This window comes from Dendrobates tinctorius, unplaced genomic scaffold (assembly GCF_039654945.1).
Source record: "Dendrobates tinctorius isolate UK_male_01 unplaced genomic scaffold, ASM3965494v1 ptg000097l, whole genome shotgun sequence".
Lineage (NCBI taxonomy): Eukaryota > Metazoa > Chordata > Amphibia > Anura > Dendrobatidae > Dendrobates > Dendrobates tinctorius.
The window spans coordinates 21,296,534-21,317,470 of NW_027361765.1; positions in this window are offsets into that span (position 1 = coordinate 21,296,534).

A 20,937-nucleotide genomic window follows, 5' to 3' on the forward strand; every position below is an offset into this window, starting at 1 on the left:
CTGATCCATAATTGTAGGTCGCATTGCTGGCACCTGCCTTTTCAGCATTGTCCATAAATTTTCAATAGGATTGAGATCAGAGCTTTGTGATGGCCACTCCAAAACATTGACTTTGTTATCCTTAAGCCACTTTGTTACCATTTTGGCAGTATGCTTCGGATCATTGTCCATTTTGAAGATCAATTTCTGTCCAAGCTTTAACTTCCTGGCTGAAGCCTTGAGATGTTGCTTCAGTATTGACGCATAATCTTCTTTTTACATTATGCCATTTATTTTGTGAAGTCCACCAGTCCCTCCAGAGGCAAAACAACCCCACAATATGATGCTTCCACCCCCATGTTTCACAGTGGGAATGGTGTTTTTAGGCTTCCAAGCTTCTCCCTTTTTCCTCCAAACGTAACGATCGTCATTATGCCCAAAAAGTTCAATTTCAGTTTCATCAGACCACAGGATATGTCTCCAGAAATTAAGTCATTTTTTCCTGTGTGCATGTGCAAACATTAATCTGGCTTTTTTATGTTTCTTTTGGAGTAATGGCTTCTTTCTAGCAGAGTGGCCTTTCAGTCCATGTTGATACAGTACTTGTTTCACTGTGGATATTGACACAATCTTACCAGCTTCTGCCATCATCTTCACAAGGTCTTTTGCTTTAGTCCTTAGGTTGATATGCACATGTCAGACCAAAGCACGTTCATTTCTGGGACACAGGACCTATCTCTTTCCTAAGCAGTATGATGGCTGTACATTCCCATCTTGTTTGTACTTGCGTATAATTGTTTGTACAGATGATCAAGACACATTCAGGTATCTTGAAATTGTACCCATGGATGAGCCAGACTTGTGAAAGTCCACAATGCTCTTCCTGATATCTTGACTGATTTCTTTAGACTTTCCCATAATACTACACAAAGAAACAGTGTGTTTCAGGTATGCATTAATATACATCCACAGGTGTGTCTCTAATTCTCTTACTCATTATTCTGGAATTTGCCAAATATTAATAATTATGGCAATCCTATTTGATCTAAAATGGGAAATGTTAATTCTATTTTCATGTCAGATATTGAGAAAAACATGCATATATGTCTGTATATATAGTGTATGTAAACTTCTAGTTTCATCTGTAGTTGGTTAGATAGATACTGTAAAAACAAATGTGATATGGTGCAAGCTGCCATGACTGCATAATTTACAAACAGAAAACAGCAGCCTCTGCAAACTAAGATGTATACAAACATTGAATATATGAAATTTGAACTGCATTACTGCTATATAGAATGTGCTTATAAAAATGAAGGTACTTAGCGCATAAATTGGTCAATTCATGTGTGCCCATCAGCCATGGCAAGGTGACTTTTCTTTAATGGGATCCTAAACCTAATATTTATCAAACATGTCTCTTCTGGGCTATAAGCCTGCAAATTTAAAAGGTAGATAGGTTCCAGCATTAATTAAAAACAGTCTTAGGCTAGTTGGAGGAGTTCACAGTCAGAAAAGGAGGTCTTTTTTTCTGACTGTACACACTTACCATCAGGTTTAGGGACTCTGCAAAGAAAGGTCACCATGGCATGGTTGGTGGGCACATATGAATTTGCTAATTAATGTACCAAGTACCCTCATTTTAAAAAGTATATTTTATCTAGCAGTAAAAAAGTTCAAATATCATATTTTCAATGTTTCCAAACATCCTCGTGCTTACAGAGCGCTGCTGTATTATTTTGTTTGTAGATAGATTTAGAGGTGTATCTAGGCTTTCTGGCACCGGGGGCATGAATTCAGTTTAGCCCCCCCCCCCAGCACACATGCAATTTGCACTTAGTCATGTACCGACGAGCTGTTCTCCCTAATGCTCTCAATGTTCAGTGAAAAACTGAGAGAAGCAGGAAGAGAAGCTCGTTGTCACAGGACCATAAGTATGAAAATTGCACATGAGTGAAGTGTCCATGTGATGAATATAGGAACCTGCAGAGCTGAATCCTGGCATTACAGGCTTCTGAATTCAAACAACGAATGCACTGCACAATTTTAGGATTCTCCCTTGCCGATGGATAGACATGTCAGCACAAGTATGTGATTTGTATACTTCAGGCCACATTCCGAATAGACGTGCCAGGCCTCGCTCAGTTCATTTTCACTGAATGAGGCCACTCATGTCTAGTCAGCATGTGACCGCATGTATGTAAATTACCGGCATGAGAGAATCCTAACAGCGTTCAGTGCGCACTGTGAGAATTCAGAAGTCTGCAGGCACATAGAATGACTGCATACTCATCACAAACCTGGACAACCCCTTTAATGTTCCTAGCATAAATAAAAACAAGAGAATTAGTATCACAAATGATATTTACATCCAGGTACCTTATATATGTCATCGTCTCTGAGTCGTTCTCCTTCTTTTCTTTATCTTGTCCAGACCCCATGATGAGTTTTCTCATCCACAGCTCGTCTCTGCAGATTTCCATCTTCTCTGCTCTATTGCAGAAAATCTCCACATCGTACCCTTAAAGATAGAAGTGTCATTATAATGCTCCTGAATAAAAAATTGCCTCTCACTATATTGTCTGCATAAAATATGACTCCCACACTTTCCTTCTTATGGTACATGCGCTTTACAATGACCTCTCCTTTCCATACTGGCTCCCCTCTACACACTGTCCTTTCACATTGAGTCCCCTCTATAGTGCCCACACTCTATACTGTACTCTGTCATCACACTCCCCCTCCTTGGTATACTGTCCTCTCCAGGCTGTGCCCTTACACTGTCCCCCCATGCTACGCCGCCACTACTCTGTATTCTGTGCCCACTCACTTTTCTCCCCCCATTCTGTCTCCTCACACTATTCCTCTCCCTCCTTATACTGTCTCCTCTCACACACATACTGTTCACCATACTTTCTCCTCTTATATTTATCCCCTACTTTCTATACTGCCTGCTCACACATATCTCTCACATATACCCCTACTGCCTCTGCACACATTCCATCACCCTCACTCCCCCGTACTGTCCACATACATTTTTCACATCACTACTCAAACTGTATTTGCATACATTCCCCCATTTGCTCCCCATACTGTCTGCACTCATTCCCATTCACCATACCTGTGTCTGCACCCATTCCCCATACTGTTTCCTCATTAGTGTTGAGCGATACCGTTCGATACCCAAAAATATCGTATCGGATGGTATCGCCCGATACGAAAAAAATATCGGGTATCGCCGATTCCGATACCTGAAGTCCCATTCTAGTCAATGGGACTTCCGGTATCGGAATTAAAAAAAGCCCTTTATTTCCTTGTTGGCTAATTCTACATAATTGAAAACAAATAAGAATCATGTAGAATGTATTGTGGGAGGTGGAGGAGACATTAAAAGGATAGTGGTTTATTCAAATCACATGGCATAGCATTAATTCCAATTTTTTTTTTCAATACGTTCAGAGTTAAAAAGATATTGACTATGTTAACCTTTTTTATATTTTGTCAGATATGTATGTTTCACAACTTCCATGCTCTTCACCTTCTTTTGTACTTCTCCCACACTTTCTCCTTCATGATCCGCAGCAGTAGCATTTTTTTCATCAACTTTTTCTTCACCTTATTCATCTTCTTCTTCATCTTCTTCCCATTAAGTTTTTTTTCCATTCTTCATATTCTTCTTATTCAGCTATTATTAATTTTAATATGCTATTTCTTCATCTTCTTCCTATTCTTCTTTGTCTTCATTTTCTTATGGTGACAGGCATTCCTGTAGTACTTATCTATAAAAGTTATAAGATTACACCTTACGTTCTGCCTGTCACAAAAGATTTACAACAGGATTTGTCCGCGTTCAGTTTGGCCTGCAGCAGCAGGCATTTTCCAGGGGCACCACGAGGAGGAACGGACTCACCCACATTTACTGCTTAGTCTTCTTCTGCTTATAATTTTGATTTCTTCTATGCTGATTTTTAGTCTTATGCTTAATGTTCTTCTGCTTTCTGTTCTTCTGCTTTTGCTTCTTCTGCTTCTTGTTCTTCTGTCTTTTGTTCTGTATCTTGGTGGTTGTCTTCATGTTCTTTGTCCTCTTGGTCTTATTATTTAGGGTCATATTTCTGGTCTTCTTTGTGTGGTCTTCAGGGTCGTCATCATCAGGGTCGTCGTCATGGAGATCAATAAGGATTACCAAAGACAATTTCAAAAAGCTTGATCTTGGAAATGTAGCAGAAGGTACAAGAAGGCTGAGAAACTGGCGAGAACCAGCAGACAGTGCTGGCACCCGGATGGGTAGCAGAAGGAACAAGAGCCAATGGCACTACCGAGGACCAACTGACGGTGCTGGACCACGGTTATTAAGCAGAAGGTACCTGTGCTAAAAAGCACTACCAAGGACCAGCTGACGGTGCTGGACCTCGGATACCGAGATGGAGGCACCTAGGCCAAAGGCTGTGGCGAGAACCAGCAGACAGTGCTGGCACCCGGATGGGTAGCAGAAGGAACAAGAGCCAATGGCACTACTGAGGACCAACTGACGGTGCTGGACCACTGTTACTAAGCAAAAGGTACCTGTGCTAAATAGCACTACCAAGGACCAGCTGACAGTGCTGGACCTCGGATACCGAGATGGAGGCACCTAGGCCAAAGGCTGTGGCGAGAACCAGCAGATAGTGCTGGAACCCGGGTGGGTAGCAGAAGGAACAAGAGCCAATGGCACTACCGAGGACCAACCGACGGTGCTGGACCACGGTTACTAAGCAGAAGGTACCTGTGCTAAAAAGCACTACCAAGGACCAGCTGACGGTGCTGGACCTCGGATACCGAGATGGAGGCACCTAGGCCAAAGGCTCTGGCGAGAACCAGCAGACAGTGCTGGAACCCAGGTGGGTAGCAGAAGTTACCCATTCAAAGCAAAGTAGGCAGGCCGCAAGCCGGCTGCAGTTACCGAAACCCACAGTCCTACAGGGGGTCCATGTCCCATTGGCACTACGGATCCAGCCTTCAGTGCCAGTTCCCGCAGCCCACATAGGAGTCACCTAAACTGCAGGCACCATAGAGTCGGCTAACTCAGCCGCAAGACGACAGGACAACGGATTGGTGGCATAGTGACCTTGACACTACCCGGAAACAGCAGGCGTGCAGGAACCAGGCTGGGCAGCAGGGAGTCCCCGTGCCAAAGACACTGCCGAGCACCAACTGGCGTTGTTGGAGCCCAGGGACAATCATGGTGTAGGCCGAGGCCTACTTGGTGGTAGTTTTAGATTGTTTGTAGGCTACAACAGACTGTCAACGTGCTCCAATTAGGCATCTGTCTCCACTCTGTTTCCAGGATTTCACGTGACCACCAACACCACCAGTTTATGCGTACAGCAGCCGTCTGCCCAATCCACACTTGTTCCTGTGTTACTGGGGTTCTGTAATGTCAGCAGATCCCCTGATGTGTGTCTGCCACTGTCTCCTGCTCTGTCCACATTCCCACCGCTTGCAGTGGGAAGGTGGACAGCGCAGGAGACAGTGGCGGACACATATTGGGGGATCTGCTGACGTTACAGAACCCCAGTAACACAGGAACACGTGTGGAATGCGTGGACGGCAACTGTGAGCAGGAACTGGCTGTGTTGGAGGTCAGGGGAGATACTAGAGACAGAGTGGAGACAGAGGCCAAATCAGAGAATGTTTAAATCTGAAGTAGTTACAATTTGGAGGCAGCAGCACTTTGCCCTCCACACAGCAGGGGATCAGCTGACGTTACCGACCCCAACTTTCACATGAACGAGTGTTTTTTTCTGTGTGGACAGCACTTCCGAGCACCAACTAGCGTTGTTGGAACCCAGGGACAATCAGGGTGCAGGCCGAAGCCTACTAGGAGCCAGGTGTAAAGCTGAGGTATTTTGACTTTGGAGGGAGCAGGACACTTTGCCCTCCACACAGCAGGGGATCAGCCGACGTTACCGACCCCCACTTTCACATGAACAAGTGTTTTTTTCTGTGTGGACAGTACTTCTGAGCAACAACTGACGATGTTGGAGCCCAGGGATAGTCATTTTGTAGGCTGAGGCCTACTTGGAGGCAGTTTAAGATAAGACGTTGTTTGAATTTGGAGGCAGCAGCAGTTTGCCCTCCACACAGCAGGGGATCAGCTGACGTTACTGACCCCCACTTTCACATGAACGAGTGTGTTTTTCTGTGTGGACAGCACTTCCGAGCACCAACTAGCGTTGTTGGAACCCAGGGACAATCAGGGTGCAGGCCGAAGCCTACTAGGAGCCAGGTGTAAAGCTGAGGTATTTTGACTTTGGAGATAGCAGGACACTTTGCCCTCCACACAGCAGGGGATCAGCCGACGTTACCGACCCCCACTTTCACATGAACAAGTGTTTTTTTCTGTGTGGACAGCACTTCCGAGCAACAACTGATGATGTTGGAGCCCAGGGATAGTCATTTTGTAGGCTGAGGCCTACTTGGAGGCAGTTTAAGATAAGACGTTGTTTGAATTTGGAGGCAGCAGCACTTTGCCCTCCACACAGCAGGGGATCAGCTGACGTTACCGAACCCCACTTTCACATGAACGAGTGTTTTTTTCTGTGTGGACAGCACTTCTGAGCACCAACTAGCATTGTTGGAGCCCAGGGAGAACCAGGGTGCAGGCCGAGGCCTACTTGGTGGCAGTTTTAGATTGTTTGTAGGCTACAACAGACTGTCAACGTGCTCCAATTAGGCATCTGTCTCCACTCGGTTTCCAGGATTTCACGTGACCACCAACACCGCCAGTTTATGTGTACAGCAGCCGTCTGCCCAATCCACACGTGTTCCTGTGTTACTGGGGTTCTGTAATGTCAGCAGATCCCCTGATGTGTGTCTGCCACTGTCTCCTGCTCTGTCCACATTCCCACCGCTTGCAGTGGGAAGGTGGACAGCGCAGGAGACAGTGGCGGACACATATTGGGGGATCTGCTGACGTTACAGAATCCCAGTAACACAGGAACACGTGTGGAATGCGTGGACGGCAACTGTGAGCAGGAACTGGCGGTGTTGGAGGTCAGGGGAAATACTAGAGACAGAGTGGAGACAGAGGCCAAATCAGAGAATGTTTAAATCTGAAGTAGTTACAATTTGGAGGCAGCAGCACTTTGCCCACCACACAGCAGGGGATCAGCTGACGTTACCGAACCCCACTTTCACATGAACGAGTGTGTTTTTCTGTGTGGACAGCACTTCCGAGCACCAACTAGCGTTGTTGGAGCCCAGGGAGAACCAGGGTGCAGGCCGAGGCCTACTAGGAGCCAAGTGTAAATCGGAGTTATTTTGACTTTGGAGGCAGCAGCAGTTTGCCCTCCACACAGCAGGGGATCAGCTGACGTTACCGAACCCCACTTTCACATGAACGAGTGTTTTTTCTGTGTGGACAGCACTTCCGAGCACCAACTAGCGTTGTTGGAGCCCAGGGAGAACCAGGGTGCAGGCCGAGGCCTACTTGGTGGCAGTTTTAGATTGTTTGTAGGCTACAACACACTGTCAACGTGCTCCAATTAGGCATCTGTCTCCACTCTGTTTCCAGGATTTCACGTGACCACCAACACCGCCAGTTTATGCGTACAGCAGCCGTCTGAGAATGTTTAAATCTGAAGTAGTTACAATTTGGAGGCAGCAGCAGTTTGCCCTCCACACAGCAGGGGATCAGCTGACGTTACCGAACCCCACTTTCACATGAACGAGTGTTTTTTTCTGTGTGGACAGCACTTCCGAGCACCAACTAGCGTTGTTGGAGCCCAGGGAAAATCAGGTAGTAGGCCGAGGCCTACTTGGAGCTAGGTGTAAATCTGAGGTTGTTTGTCTGTGGAGGGAGCAGGACACTTTGCCGTACACACAGCAGGGGATCAGCTGACGTTACCGAACCCCACTTACACATGAGCGAGTGTTTTGTCTGTGCGGACAGCACTTCTGAGCACCAACTGGAGGTGTCAGAGCCCAGGGAAAAACAGGTAGTAGGCCGAGGCCTACTTGGAGCCAGGTGTAAATCTGAGGTTGTTTGACTGTGGAGGGAGCAAGACACTTTGCCGTACACACAGCAGGGGATCAGTTGACGTTACCGAACCCCACTTACACATGAGCGAGTGTTTTGTCTGTGCGGACAGCACTTCTGAGCACCAACTGGCGGTGTCGGAGCCCAGGGAAAATCAGGTAGTAAGCCGAGGCCTACTTGGTGGCAGTTTGCGATTGTTTCTAGACTACTACTAACTGTCAATGTACTCCAATTAGGCCTCTGTCTTCACTCTGTTTCGAGTATTTTCTCTGGCTTCCAACCACGCCAGTTGCTGCTCTGAAATGTCGTCTGCACAACCCACACTTGTTCCTGTGTTACTGGGGTTCTGTAACAGCAGCTTCTCCCTAGAGGTGAGTCAGGCAATGTCTCCTGCTCTGTCCACATTTCCACTACAAGTAGTGGGAATGTAGACAAAGCAGGAGACATTGCCGTGCTCACCTCTGGAGATGAGCAGATGTTACAGGACCCAGGTAACACAGTAACAAGTGTGGATTGTGCAGACGGCACTTGAGAGCAGAAACAGGCGGTGTTGTAGGTCGGAGGAAATACTCAAAACAGAGTGGAGACAGAGGGCAAATCAAAGAACATATTAAATCAGAGGTTGTCAGAAGTTGTAGGCAGCAGGAGAGTTTGCCGTACACACAGCAGGGGATCAGCTGACGTTACCGAACCCCACTTACACATGAGCGAGTGTTTTGTCTGTGCGGACAGCACTTCTGAGCACCAACTGGCGGTGTCGGAGCCCAGGGAAAATCAGGTAGTAGGCCGAGGCCTACTTGGAGCCATGTGTAAATCTGAGTTTGTTTGACTGTGGAGGGAGCAGGACACTTTGCCATACACACAGCAGGGGATCAGCTGACGTTACCGAACCCCACTTACACATTAGCGAGTGTTTTGTCTGTGCGGACAGCACTTCTGAGCAACAACGGGCGTTGCTGTAGCCCAGGAAATAAAGTTCAGGTCATAGAAACATGAACACAACAGGAGACCTGGATCCTGTTGCCAGCCAATTATTTATTCTGGAAGAGGACTGGCAAATTCAGGTGAGATCCAGGCCTTGTTCATTTTCAGAAAAGTAAGCCGGTCAACATTATCGGCGGATAGTCGTGTGCGACAGTCTGTTACCACACCACCTGCAGCACTAAAGACACGTTCTGATAATACACTGGCAGCAGGGCAAGCCAGCACCTCCAATGCATACTGGCTAAGCTCTGGCCATGTATCCAGCTTAGAGACCCAATACTTGAACGGGGAATAGCCGTCTGGGAGAACACTAACAGGGCACGACAAGTAGTCTGTCACCATCTGATGGAAACGTTTCCTCCTGCTGACTGGAGCCGTCTGTGATGGTGTAGCCGTTTGTGGCGGTCCCACAAAACTTTTCCACATTTGGGCCATACTGGCCTTGCCTTGTCCTGCGGCACTGCCTCTGCTACCTCTTTGTGCAGAGCTTCCTCCACTGCCTCTACCCACATGGCTGCTTTGAAAAGCACTACCAGCAACACTTGCGGGGGGAATGGAGAACATGATGACCTGCACAAGTGTTTCTTGGTACTCCCGCATTTTTCGCTGCCGGTTCAACTGTGGTATGAGGCTTTGTAAGTTGTCCCGGTAGCGAGGATCTAGGAGGGTGTACACCCAATAATCAGCCGTGTGGAGAATGTTGGCGATGCGGCGGTCATTTAACAAGCACTGCAGCATGAAATCAACCATGTGCTGCAGACTGCCAACTGGACCGGAAACGCTGTCCCCAGCTTGAGGCAGCATCTCTGCCTGCTCAGCATCACCCCACCCTCGCTGTACACACTGACTACTAGAGCCTTGTGTACCTCCCTCCTCTGGAGAGATGTGTTCCTCCTCCTCCATTGACTCCTCGTCATCCTCCTCACTAAGTGTCCCCTGCCTGGGCCTTTGTGTGGAAGCACGTTGCACAGACTTGCCAGAAGCAGATGGCATTTCTGACTGCTCTTCCTCGACCTCTTCAAAAACCTCCTCACTTAGTGCTTGTAAGGTTTTTTGAAGCAGACAGATGAGGGGGACAGTCATGCTGATTAGTGCATCATCTGCACTGGCCATCCGCGTGGAGTCATCGAAGGCACGCAAAACTTGGCAGATGTCCCTCATAGTGGCCCACTCAGTGGTGGTGAAGTGTGTCCGGCGCACAGTGCGACTTGTTTGCGCCTGATGCAGCTGGTACTCCATTACTGCTGCCTGCTGCTCACACAACCGCTCCAACATATGTAACGTTGAATTCCACCTGGTCGGGAGGTCACATATGATGCGATGTTCTGGCAGGCGGAATCGGCGTTGCAGAGATGCAATGCGCGATCTTGCCATGCTGGAACGCCGCAAGTGAGCACACTCTAGGCGAACCTTGTGCAGCAGTGCATCAAGATCCGGATAGTCCCTCAGAAAGCTCTGCACGACCAAATTGAGCACATGTGCCAGACATGGTATGTGAGTGAGGTTGCCTAGGCCCAGAGCTGCCACTAGATTTCGGCCATTGTCACTCACTACCAAACCTGGCTGGAGATTCGCTGGCACAAACCACACATCGCTCTCCTGCTTGATGGCATTCCAGAGCTCCTGTTCTGTGTGGCTCCGATTCCCTAAAGAAATTAATTTAAGGACGGCCTGTTGACGTTTGGCCACACCTGTGCTCATATCTGGCCTAACAGGCTCACGCAGTGCTGATTCCGAGGAACTAGAGTAGGAGGAGGACTCAATATGTACAGACTGCATTCCTGCAATCCTTGGAGTTGGCAGAATACGTACAGAGCCACTCTCCAGATCTGTACCCGGCTCCACAACATTGACCCAATGGGCAGTGAGGGAAAGGTATCGTCCCTGTCCATGGCTACTGGTCCACGCATCGGTGGTCAGGTGGACCTTGCTACTGACGGCATTTAGTAGCGCATTTTTAATTTTTCCCTCCACATGCTTTTGCAGGGCAGGGACGGCTTGCCTGCTGAAATAAAAGCAGCTGGACACATTGTATTGTGGAACTGCCAATGACATAAAGTTCCGGAAGGTGCCAGTCTCCACCAGCCTGAATGACAGCATCTCAAGGGCCAGTAGTTTGGCAATGCCGGCATTCAGAGCCAGTGCTCGGGGATGGTTTGCCGAGTATGGCCGCTTTTTCTCCCATGCCTGTGCTACCGATTGCTGGTGAGTGGCCTGGGAGTGTGCTGATGACTGCGAACGTGGTTCAGTGGGTGGAATTTCACTGGGTCTCTGGACAACAGTGGCAGTGGTTCTTCCATGGCGTTCCAGTGAGGAAGCCGAACCAGCTGTGTGTGAGCTGGAGGAAGAGGCCCCAACACGAGCTGAAGAGGTGGTAGGTGCTGCTGAAGGTTGGCCTACATCTTCAGTGTGTCTGTGTAACTCCACCTCGTGCTTGGTATGCACATGTTTCCACATATTTGTGGTATTGAGGTTGCTCACATTTTTCCCTCGTTTCACTTTCTGATGACACAGCTTGCATTTGACAAAGCAAATGTCATCTGCAACTGTGTCAAAAAAAGACCACGCACTGCAAGTCCTGGGAGCGCCCGTTTTGTGTTTTGGAAGAGGATTGCTCCTCACGGGTGCCAAAGTGGAGGCTACAGGCAACCAAGTCTGCCCCCGCCCTCTCCCTCCTCTTTTGGCCGTTCGGGGAATCTCTTCCTCAGAGCTGCTCCCACCACCTTCCTGTGGCTGACGCCATGATGGGTCAAGGACCTCATCATCTCCACACCCCTCTTCAAGCACCGGCTGGTCCTGGGTTGTCTCGCCAGCACCGTACGCACCAGAAATTGGCAACTGAGTCTCATCATCATCAGATGAGCACTGAGGTGTGCTGACAATAGGCACTGGCCCACCCGCCTCTTCAGATTCAGAGGGACAAAGCAGTTGCGCATCACTGCATACTCCCTCTTCTTCACGCTCTAGAATGCTGCTTGGCTGGCCACCTCTTTCCAAGCCAACAGATTCTGAGAACAGAAGTAAAGATTGAGATGGCTCCTGTCCAGGGCTCTCAGACTGCCTGGGCAATTTGGCAGGTGGTGAAGAGACAGATGGTTGCTCTTCAGTGCTCTGGCCTTGGGAGGATGCGGAAGTCATTGAAGTGGATGCGTTAGCTGCCATCCATCCGACAACGGCTTCAATTTGTTCGTCACGCAGCAGTGGGGTACGGCGAGGTCCTACAAAGCTGCGCATGAAGGACTGTTGCCTGGTAAAAGTGGGGGATGCCGGGTCACTGGTGGCCGCAGCAGACACCGAATCCCCACGTCCTCTCCCTGCTGAATCCCCCCGTCCTCTCCCTGCTGAAACTCCACGGCCACAACCACGTGCCTTACTCCCTGCCTTCTTCATCTTGGTAGACTGATAAAGATAGGCAGAAAAGTAAAAAAGGGGTGGCTTAGTGTTCTTATTCCTGAACACCTGCTAACCAGTATAAGAAACACTAATTTGGCTAAGAGTGTGTGTACTACACTTTAATATGATCTAATGTGGCCTAGACAACTGTAAAGTGGAGTGTTTGGTGAACTTTATTTCCTTTTTTTTTGGGGGGGGAGAAAAGGATGTGACCAAAGTTTGAAAGCTATAGTATCACAAACTTGTTGGAGCGATTACAATGCAGGAAGCTAACCTACAATGCAATTGATGAGGCTCCAAAAAATAGGGTGATACTAGTCTGGCTGGCCCTGAAGGGCACAAGCCAGCAAAAAGGCTCCTCTATCTAATCCTATATAGTGTTTGCAACCAACCAATGACAATGGATGCGGTTGGAAGCACACTAATATAGGAGCAAAAATCTGGCTAAATTAGCTGCAAAAAAAGGACTATGTATGAGGCAGTGATGCACGCTAAGCGGACTACAGCTAGCGGTGGCTGTAGAACACACTGCAACGTGAGCTGCACTCACACACAGAGAGATCTATCAGACAGCCAAAAACAGTGCAGAGAAATGGGCTATAGCACTGAAAGGCTGCTGAAAGGCTCCGCTGTCCACTCCTTTAGTGTTTACAACCAATGTATATGGATACGTATGGAAGCACACTATACAGGAGAAAAAAAAGCAGCAATAAAAGAAAAATGTGTATGAGGCAGAGACACACGCTGGGCGGCCTACAAGCAGACGTGCCTGCAGGGCACACTACACACCGTGGGTCTGCACTCACACAGCCCTTGCAGACAGCTGTGAAAACAGCGCTGCTAGGGAAAAGCAAGCTACAGTGGTGGTTTATGTAGCCTGGGTTAAGCACTATATGTGTTTTGAGAATCGCTATTTCTAACTGTCCCTCACAGTCTTCAACAGCAGCCTGTCCCTAACTGAATTCACAGCAGAGTGACCAGAAATGGCGGCTGCAGCGGTTTTTATAGTGCATCATGACATCATTTCAGCAGCCAATCACAGCCATGCCAGTAGTTAACATGCCTACATGCCTAACAGGATGTGCCCACACTTCTGAGGATCCCCATTGGCTGAATCAAATCGAGCGGGCTCCTAGCATTATGGGAACTTCCGATTCCGGTATTCGATATGAAAAAAGTATCGGAACTAAGTATCGGAATTCCGATACAGCTAATATCGGCCGATACCCGATACTTGCGGTATCGGAATGCTCAACACTATTCCTCATACATGCCCCCCATTCTCATGTACTGTTTCCTCATACATGCTGTGCATCTCCCCCTTTGCTCCTCATTTTGTGTCCTCAAATCTCCCCACACACATTAAACACCCCCATCCCAACTCCAAATCTCCCCACACACATTAATTCCCCCCATTCCCGGCACACTCTGTCACCATCCCCCAATCCCCACACAGCCCATCATCACCCCCACATCACTCCTTCTCCACACAGCCCCTCATCATCCCACATCACGCCTTCTCCACACAGCCCCACATCACCCCCCAATTCCCCACACAGCCACTCATCATCCCCCTAATACCCAAACAGCAGATCATCATCCTCCACTCCCCACACAGCGCCTCATCATCCTCCTCATCACCCCTTCTCCACACAGCTCCTCATCACCCAATTCCCTACACAGCCCCTCATCATCCCCCAATTCCCCACACAGCACCTCATCATAATCTTCCCTATGCAGTCTCACTCAAGTAGCATCAATCCCTTTCCAAAATCCATCCTCAGAGCTCGCACACTGAGTCTTGGGTCCTCATTCCCGATTGTACAAGGGTCCATGGTGCAGCACATCGGTCTTCTCACATAGCTCCATGATGCAGTCCCTCATTTCCTGCTTCTCCAGCAGCCTCAGCAGCAAAACCCCCCGTTTCCTGCTATCGGAGCTTCACTGGACTGAAGGAGGCCTCGCCCCTTCTGGTGACATCATCGCCTTCAAAAATCAACTCCGTTCTGGCAGCCAGCGCACTGCAGTTTCTCTGTGGCAGCTGTCATCTTGACAGCCGATACAGAGAAAGACCGACTCATAGTCCGGGGGGCGGCAGAATGCCGCCGCCAGGGGAGACACTGCGCACCACCGCTTTAGGTGGCCCGACTGCGCCCCCCTGCCGGCTGCACCTGGGGCACAAGCCCCAGCTGCACTCCCAGGATGCGCCACTGGATAGATAGATAGATGGATAGATATACAACAATTGCATCCCAATATAAATCCATAGGCCTTAATATAGAGTTGGTCCCTCCATTGCAGATAAAGTAGCTCACACTCTCCTGGTGTCACGCCTTTCTGTTTGTACCTGGTTGTCAGCAGGACAATGCATGTCTTTGCTTTAACCCTTTGCTCCTTTCCCCCTAATTGAGCTGGGATACTGATGGCTGTTACCTGTATGGAGCCTGCGCAGTTCCCTGCTCTGCTGTGTAGCCGTGCATGTGGTGTTAGGTCTTTGCTCTGCTGCTTGACCATTCACATGTGCAGTCCCTGGTCACCGCTGTGGAAGCTGTCCACGGGTTGTGAGGTCATTTGCAGCTGGTGCATGACTTTCCATGTGTGTCTAGGCTTGCAGACGATGCCAGGTGCTCCAAGCTGCAGTTCCTGCACTGATTGTGCTGCAATGGTTTCTGTGTGTGCTTAGGGTGTGCGTGGCCACACCTCCCCTGCTTTTATCAGGGTTAGTGTGTGTACTCGAAATGCTGTCCCCAGCCAATTGCTGAGGGGCAGCTCCTATATAAACTTCCCCTTCTCTACTCACAAAGCTCCTGAACTTTGCCATATGTCTGTGTCCCTGGACGTCTCCTGTCTATGTTTTGGTACTAAAGTCCGTGCCTTGATTCCTGCTTTGTCCTGTTCCTGTGCCCTGCCCTGGAGGCGGTATATCCAGGCCTGAATCCCTGATCCTGTACCTGTTCTGTACCTGACCCTGTCTGAACTGTGTCTGCCGTTTTGTTTCTGGAATCCCTCTGTGTTTGGAGTCTCGCACCTAGTGACTGAGTCTCTTGTAACCAGTGTTCCTGCTGAGCATCTACTACCCTGTGCTCTGACTACCATGCGATGCTAGCTCCATGCAGGCCCAGCAATCCTGCAGTTCTAGCACCATCATGCTTGAATTCCTTCCTAGGTCTGATGCCGGAGCCTGATGACTGCACTCTGGTACCTGATGACCTCTGTCTGGAGCCTGGAGCCTGATGACCGTAGTGGTGCCTGTAGGTCATGTCAGATGTCCGGAATTAAACGACTCCTGTCTGATGTCTGCCAATGACCCTGATGTCCTGCCTGTGTCCTGATGTCCAGCCTGTGTCCTGATGTCCTCATGTACCTTTATGTCCTGCCTGTGTCCCGATGTCCCACCTATGCGTGCCTTGGTGATCCATTGGTGCCTTGGGGTCCACTGGGTGGTACCCTTCTGGGAGGTGTGGAATCGGGAGCCTGGCATAGCCCTGTTTCATCTATGTACTGTGTGAATTTACTTTAAGTAAACTTTATGTCTTTATACCTGAAGTTTTGCAGTGTTATCAAATCCTATGTGTCTTCTTTGTCCATATGCTCAGCTGCCACAGAATCCCGGTCACTGCCCTTCCCTAGCTTGGGTAGGCTCGGGTACCCCTCTGTGGTAGAGAGGGTCCATATTGCATCCCTGAAGGATGCTCACTCCTCGTCGTTGGCGTGGAGGCACCTGCTGGGCCACGTCCGCGGACACAGTCATGACACCTGGGAAGTCTTTATGCAAAATTGTGTAGTGTCTGTGGCTTGCAATCTTTGTTGTTGTAGTTCATCCTAAAGTTGTTCAATGGGGCTAAGTTAGGTCTCTGTGTGGGCCACTCAAGTTCTCCTACTCCAAATCATCCCAAACATGCCAGTTTGAACTGTCCATTATGCACTTGGGCACATTCATGCTTGAAGAGAATAGGGACTTTGCCCATCTGTTCCCACAAATTTGGACACATACAATTGTCTAAAATGATTTTGTCTGCTGATACCACAGCATTTAGGAATCTAACATAACTGAATGAAATCATACAGCCAGTACTTGGCTCATACTGCCAATGGTTGTCAGATTCCCTTTAACTTTCTGACAAGAACTGTCTAATCATTATCACTTTCACGCCGTTCTATTTGTATTTGATTGTCGGCGTGACAATGCATGTTTTCTGCTTTAACCCCTTACTCCTTTCCCCCTAATTGAGCTGGGATACTGCTGGCTGTTACCTGTATAGAGCATGCTCAGTTCCCTGCTCTGCTGTGTAGCTGCACATGTGGTGTTAGGTCTTTGCTCTGCTGCTTGACCATTCACATGTGCGGTCCCTGGTCGCCGCTGTGGAAGCTGTCCATGGGTTGTGAGGTTATTTGCAGCTGGTGCATGACTTTCCATGTGTGTCTAGGCTTGCAGACGATGCCAGGTGCTCTAAGCTGCAGTTCCTGCACTGATTGTGCTGCAATGGCTTCTGTGTGTGCTTAGGGTGTGCGTGGCTACACCTCCCCTGCTTTTATCAGGGTTAGTGTGTGTACTTGAAATGCTGTCCCCAGCCAATTGCTGAGGGGCAACTCCTTTATAAACTGACCCTGCCCTATGGGCGGGGCCAGAGCTACTCACAACTCACAAAGCTCTTGGACTTTGCCATGTGTGTCTCGTGTCTGTGGACCTCATCTGTCTCGGTTATGGTACCAAATTCCCTGCCTTGATTCCTGCTTTGTCCTGTTCCCTCACCCTGCCCCGGAGGCGGTATATCCAGGCCTGAATCCCTGATCCTGTACCTGTCATGTACCTGACCCCGTCTAAATTCGCCCTGGCCTGGAGACGGTGTATTCCGGCTGGAATCCTTGATCCTTTACCTATCCCTTACCTGACTATGTCTGAACTGTCTGCTGTGTTATGTTCCTGGAATCCTTCTGTGTTTGGATTATGTCTGTGTATTATGCTGTGCTCTGACTACCATGCAATGCTAGCTCCATGCAGGCCCAGCAATCCTGCGGTGTTAGTATCATCACGCTTGAGTTCCTTCCTAGGTCCGATGTCTGGAGCCTGACGACCGCAGTCTGGAATCTGATGACCGCTGCCTGGAGCTGGATGACTGCAGTGATGCCTGTAGGTCGTGTTGGAAGTACGGAACCAAACGACTCCCGACTGATGTCCGCCGGTGACTCTGATGTCCTGTGGGTGACCCTGATGTCCTACCTGCGTCGGGATGACCTCGTGTGTCCTGATGTCCTGATGACCTCATGTGTCCTGGTTTTGTCTATGTACTGTGACTTTACTTTAAGTAAACTTTACTTTATTTATACCTGAAGTTGTGCGGCGTCATCAAGTCCTACGTGTCCTTGTCCACATGCTCAGCTGCCACAGTATCCCGGTCGCTACCCTTCCCTAGTTCGGGTAGGCCCGAGTCCCCCTCTGTGGTATAGAGGATCCATATTCCGTCCCCGGCGTGGAGGCGCCTGCTGGGCCGCATCTGCGGCTGCAGTCGTGACAATCACTAACTATGATAGTTTCTAAGCCCCTCTCCTCACATGGAAAACTTGTATGATTCCATCCATCCAGTTTCATCATATAGGAAGTTATGATTGCTGAAGTGGTAAACCCCTGGATAGAACATGAGGACATGTAATTCCCAGGAGAGTCACCATAAGTTTACATGTCCCACAGAACAGAAAGAATTCTTGCATTCTCAGACAGAAAAGAACAACAGAATAAGGTAAAACTAACAAAATGAAACACATTGAGGGAATAGTGCATAAATTAAATAAAAAAATCTGATGTACACTGGCATGTAAATGTCTGGTACCCCTGATGTAAATTACTATTATTGTGAACAGTTAAGCAAGTTGAAGATGAAATGATCTCTAAAAGGCCTAAAGTTAAATATGACACATTTCCTTTGTATTACAGGCAAAAAAGTATATATTTTTATCGTTTACATTTTAAAAATTAAAAAAAAAGAAAATGGGCCAATGCAAAAGTTTGGGCACACTGCAAGGTTAGTACCTAGCAGCATCTTCTTTTGCAATTATCACAGCTTGTAAACACTTTTTGTAGCTAGCCAAGAGTCTTTCAATTCTTGTTTGAGGGATTTTCATCCATTCTTTCTTGGAAAATTCTTCCAGCTCTGTGAGATTCCTGGGTTGTCTTGCATGCACTGCTATTTTGAGGTCTAGGTACAGATTTTCAATGATATTCAGAACAGAGGACTGTGAGGGCCATTACAAAACCTTCAGCTTGTGCCTTTTGAGGTAGTCTATTGTGGATTTTGTCATGTGTTTACGATCATTATCCATTTGTAGGGGCCATCCTCTTTTCAACTTCAGCTTTTTTACAGGTGATTTTATGATTGCATCAAGAATTTGTTGACATTCTTTGAATTCATTCTTCCCTCTGTCTGTGAAATAATCCCTGGGATATTGGCTGCAACACAACCCCAAAGCAACTCTCATGCTCAATGGTTGGACAAATAGAGATGAGCGAACATGCTCAGCAAAGGTGTTTTCCGATCATACTCTGATACTAACTGAGCATCTTGGTAGAGCTCGAAAAATATGTTCAAGACCCCACTGCTGCATGTATCACAGCTGTTTGACAGCCGCAGCACATGCAGGGCTTGCCTAACAAACAGACATGTAGTCACGGTGTCTCAAACATATTTTTCGAGCATGATATAGAAGGGTTAATGTTTTTGCCTCTAGATTTTGTTTTTGCATGTGTAGCCTTAGTCTCATATTCAAGGATTTTATACTTCTTATCTCATATGCAATGTTTTTAAATTTTTAAATTCTGAAAAAACATGTTTTGGGTGCATGATAAATAAAGTCATCATGACCTGCTTAACAGGGGGGGGAGCTGTATGAGCTACATTGAGATAAATTGCTGTGAATAGTATAAAATACTGCATTCTTGTGTGAATAAACATAAAAGTGACTTTCTCACAAGTGTGGATTATTTTTCTCTGAGAACTTGCTAGTTGGGCACCTTATCTCTTAATTCGGCCTCACTGGTGATCCGGCATGTCTGACTTTGGGTCAGAATGAAAACCCCTATTACAAGCACGTCCAAGATACTTGGTTAGCACCCAAGCATGCTCAGATTACACCTTATTGAAACACATTTTCTCATCATTATTGGCAAGATGTTCTTTTCCTGAAATTAAGTGCCCTTTTTTCTCCCCACATATCTTTGATAATTGCGGCCAAAGAATTTTATTTTAACCTCATCGGTCTATAGGACTTGTTTCCAAAATGCTTCAGGTTAGTTTATACAGTATGTTCTTTTACATACTTCTGACACTGAATTTTATTGTGAGAACGCAGGAGAGGTTTCCTTCTTATGATTGTTCTATGAAAGCCATTTTTGTGCAGGTGTCTCTGAACAGTCGAACAATATACCACAACTCCATAGTCTGCTTAATCTTTCTGAAGTATTTTAATATAGTAGAAATGTGTGTTGATGTAGCAGCACTGCGTGTGTTGATGCAGAGCTGTGTGCATGTTCACATAGCAAAGTTTATATGTTGACATAACAGAGCTGTGTGTGTTGATAATGTAGTGTGGGCATATTATTGTATTCTATGCAAAAAGCAATGTACTATTTTAAAACTCCTTCTGTTATTGAGAAAGTAGAGGATTTTTAATAAGGCTAGGTTCACATTAGCGTTTGCTGCGGACTTCTTTCCTTAAGCTCTGTCTACTTCCGCATGCATCCTGCGTACCTATCTTTAACATTGTGTACGCAGGGACATGCGTTGTATGCGGATGCGTCCTTTTGACGTGCCCACCGTACGCAAGAAAATGCAGCATGTTGCATTCGGAGAGCACTTCAAAATGACGCATGCGGATGCATTCGCATACAACACATGCCCCAGCATACACAGTGTTAAAGATAGGTATGCAGGATGCATGCAGAAGTAGATGGAGCCTAAGGAAAGAAGTTCGCAGCACCACACTGCGGACTCAAATGCTAATGTGAACCCGGCCTAATTGCACAGTGTTTGGTTTTTCAAGCACTATGCAATTTTACACATTTAACAACTCTTTTAAGTTGCATAACATCACAATGCAGAAATCTGTAACTGAACATATTAAGTGCAGAATTACACTTCTGCATCATGATATCTTGCTGGTTTGTATATTAGGCTAAAAGAGCTTTTAATTTGACCTTCATTAGCAGACAGCAATAGGTATGCAGAATGTATTGCAATACTTACCAGTGTCGGAGTGAACCAGAGTGGTGCTGTAAATGGCAGAAGACAGAGACCAGTAAGTGTTGCAATACACTCTGCATACACATTACTGTTTGTTAATAGAGGGGAAAATAAAAAAAAATATTACTGGTGTGTAGTGTTGAGCGATACCATCCGATATAGAGAAATATTGGATCGGATTGGATCGGCCCGATACAAAAAAAGTATCGGGTATCGCTGATTCCGATACCGGAAGTCCCATTCAAGTCAATGGAACAGAAATATCGGAATGAAAAAAAACCCTTTCTTTACTTGCACATCCAGTTTGGGAGGGGGGAAGAGTGTGGGCGG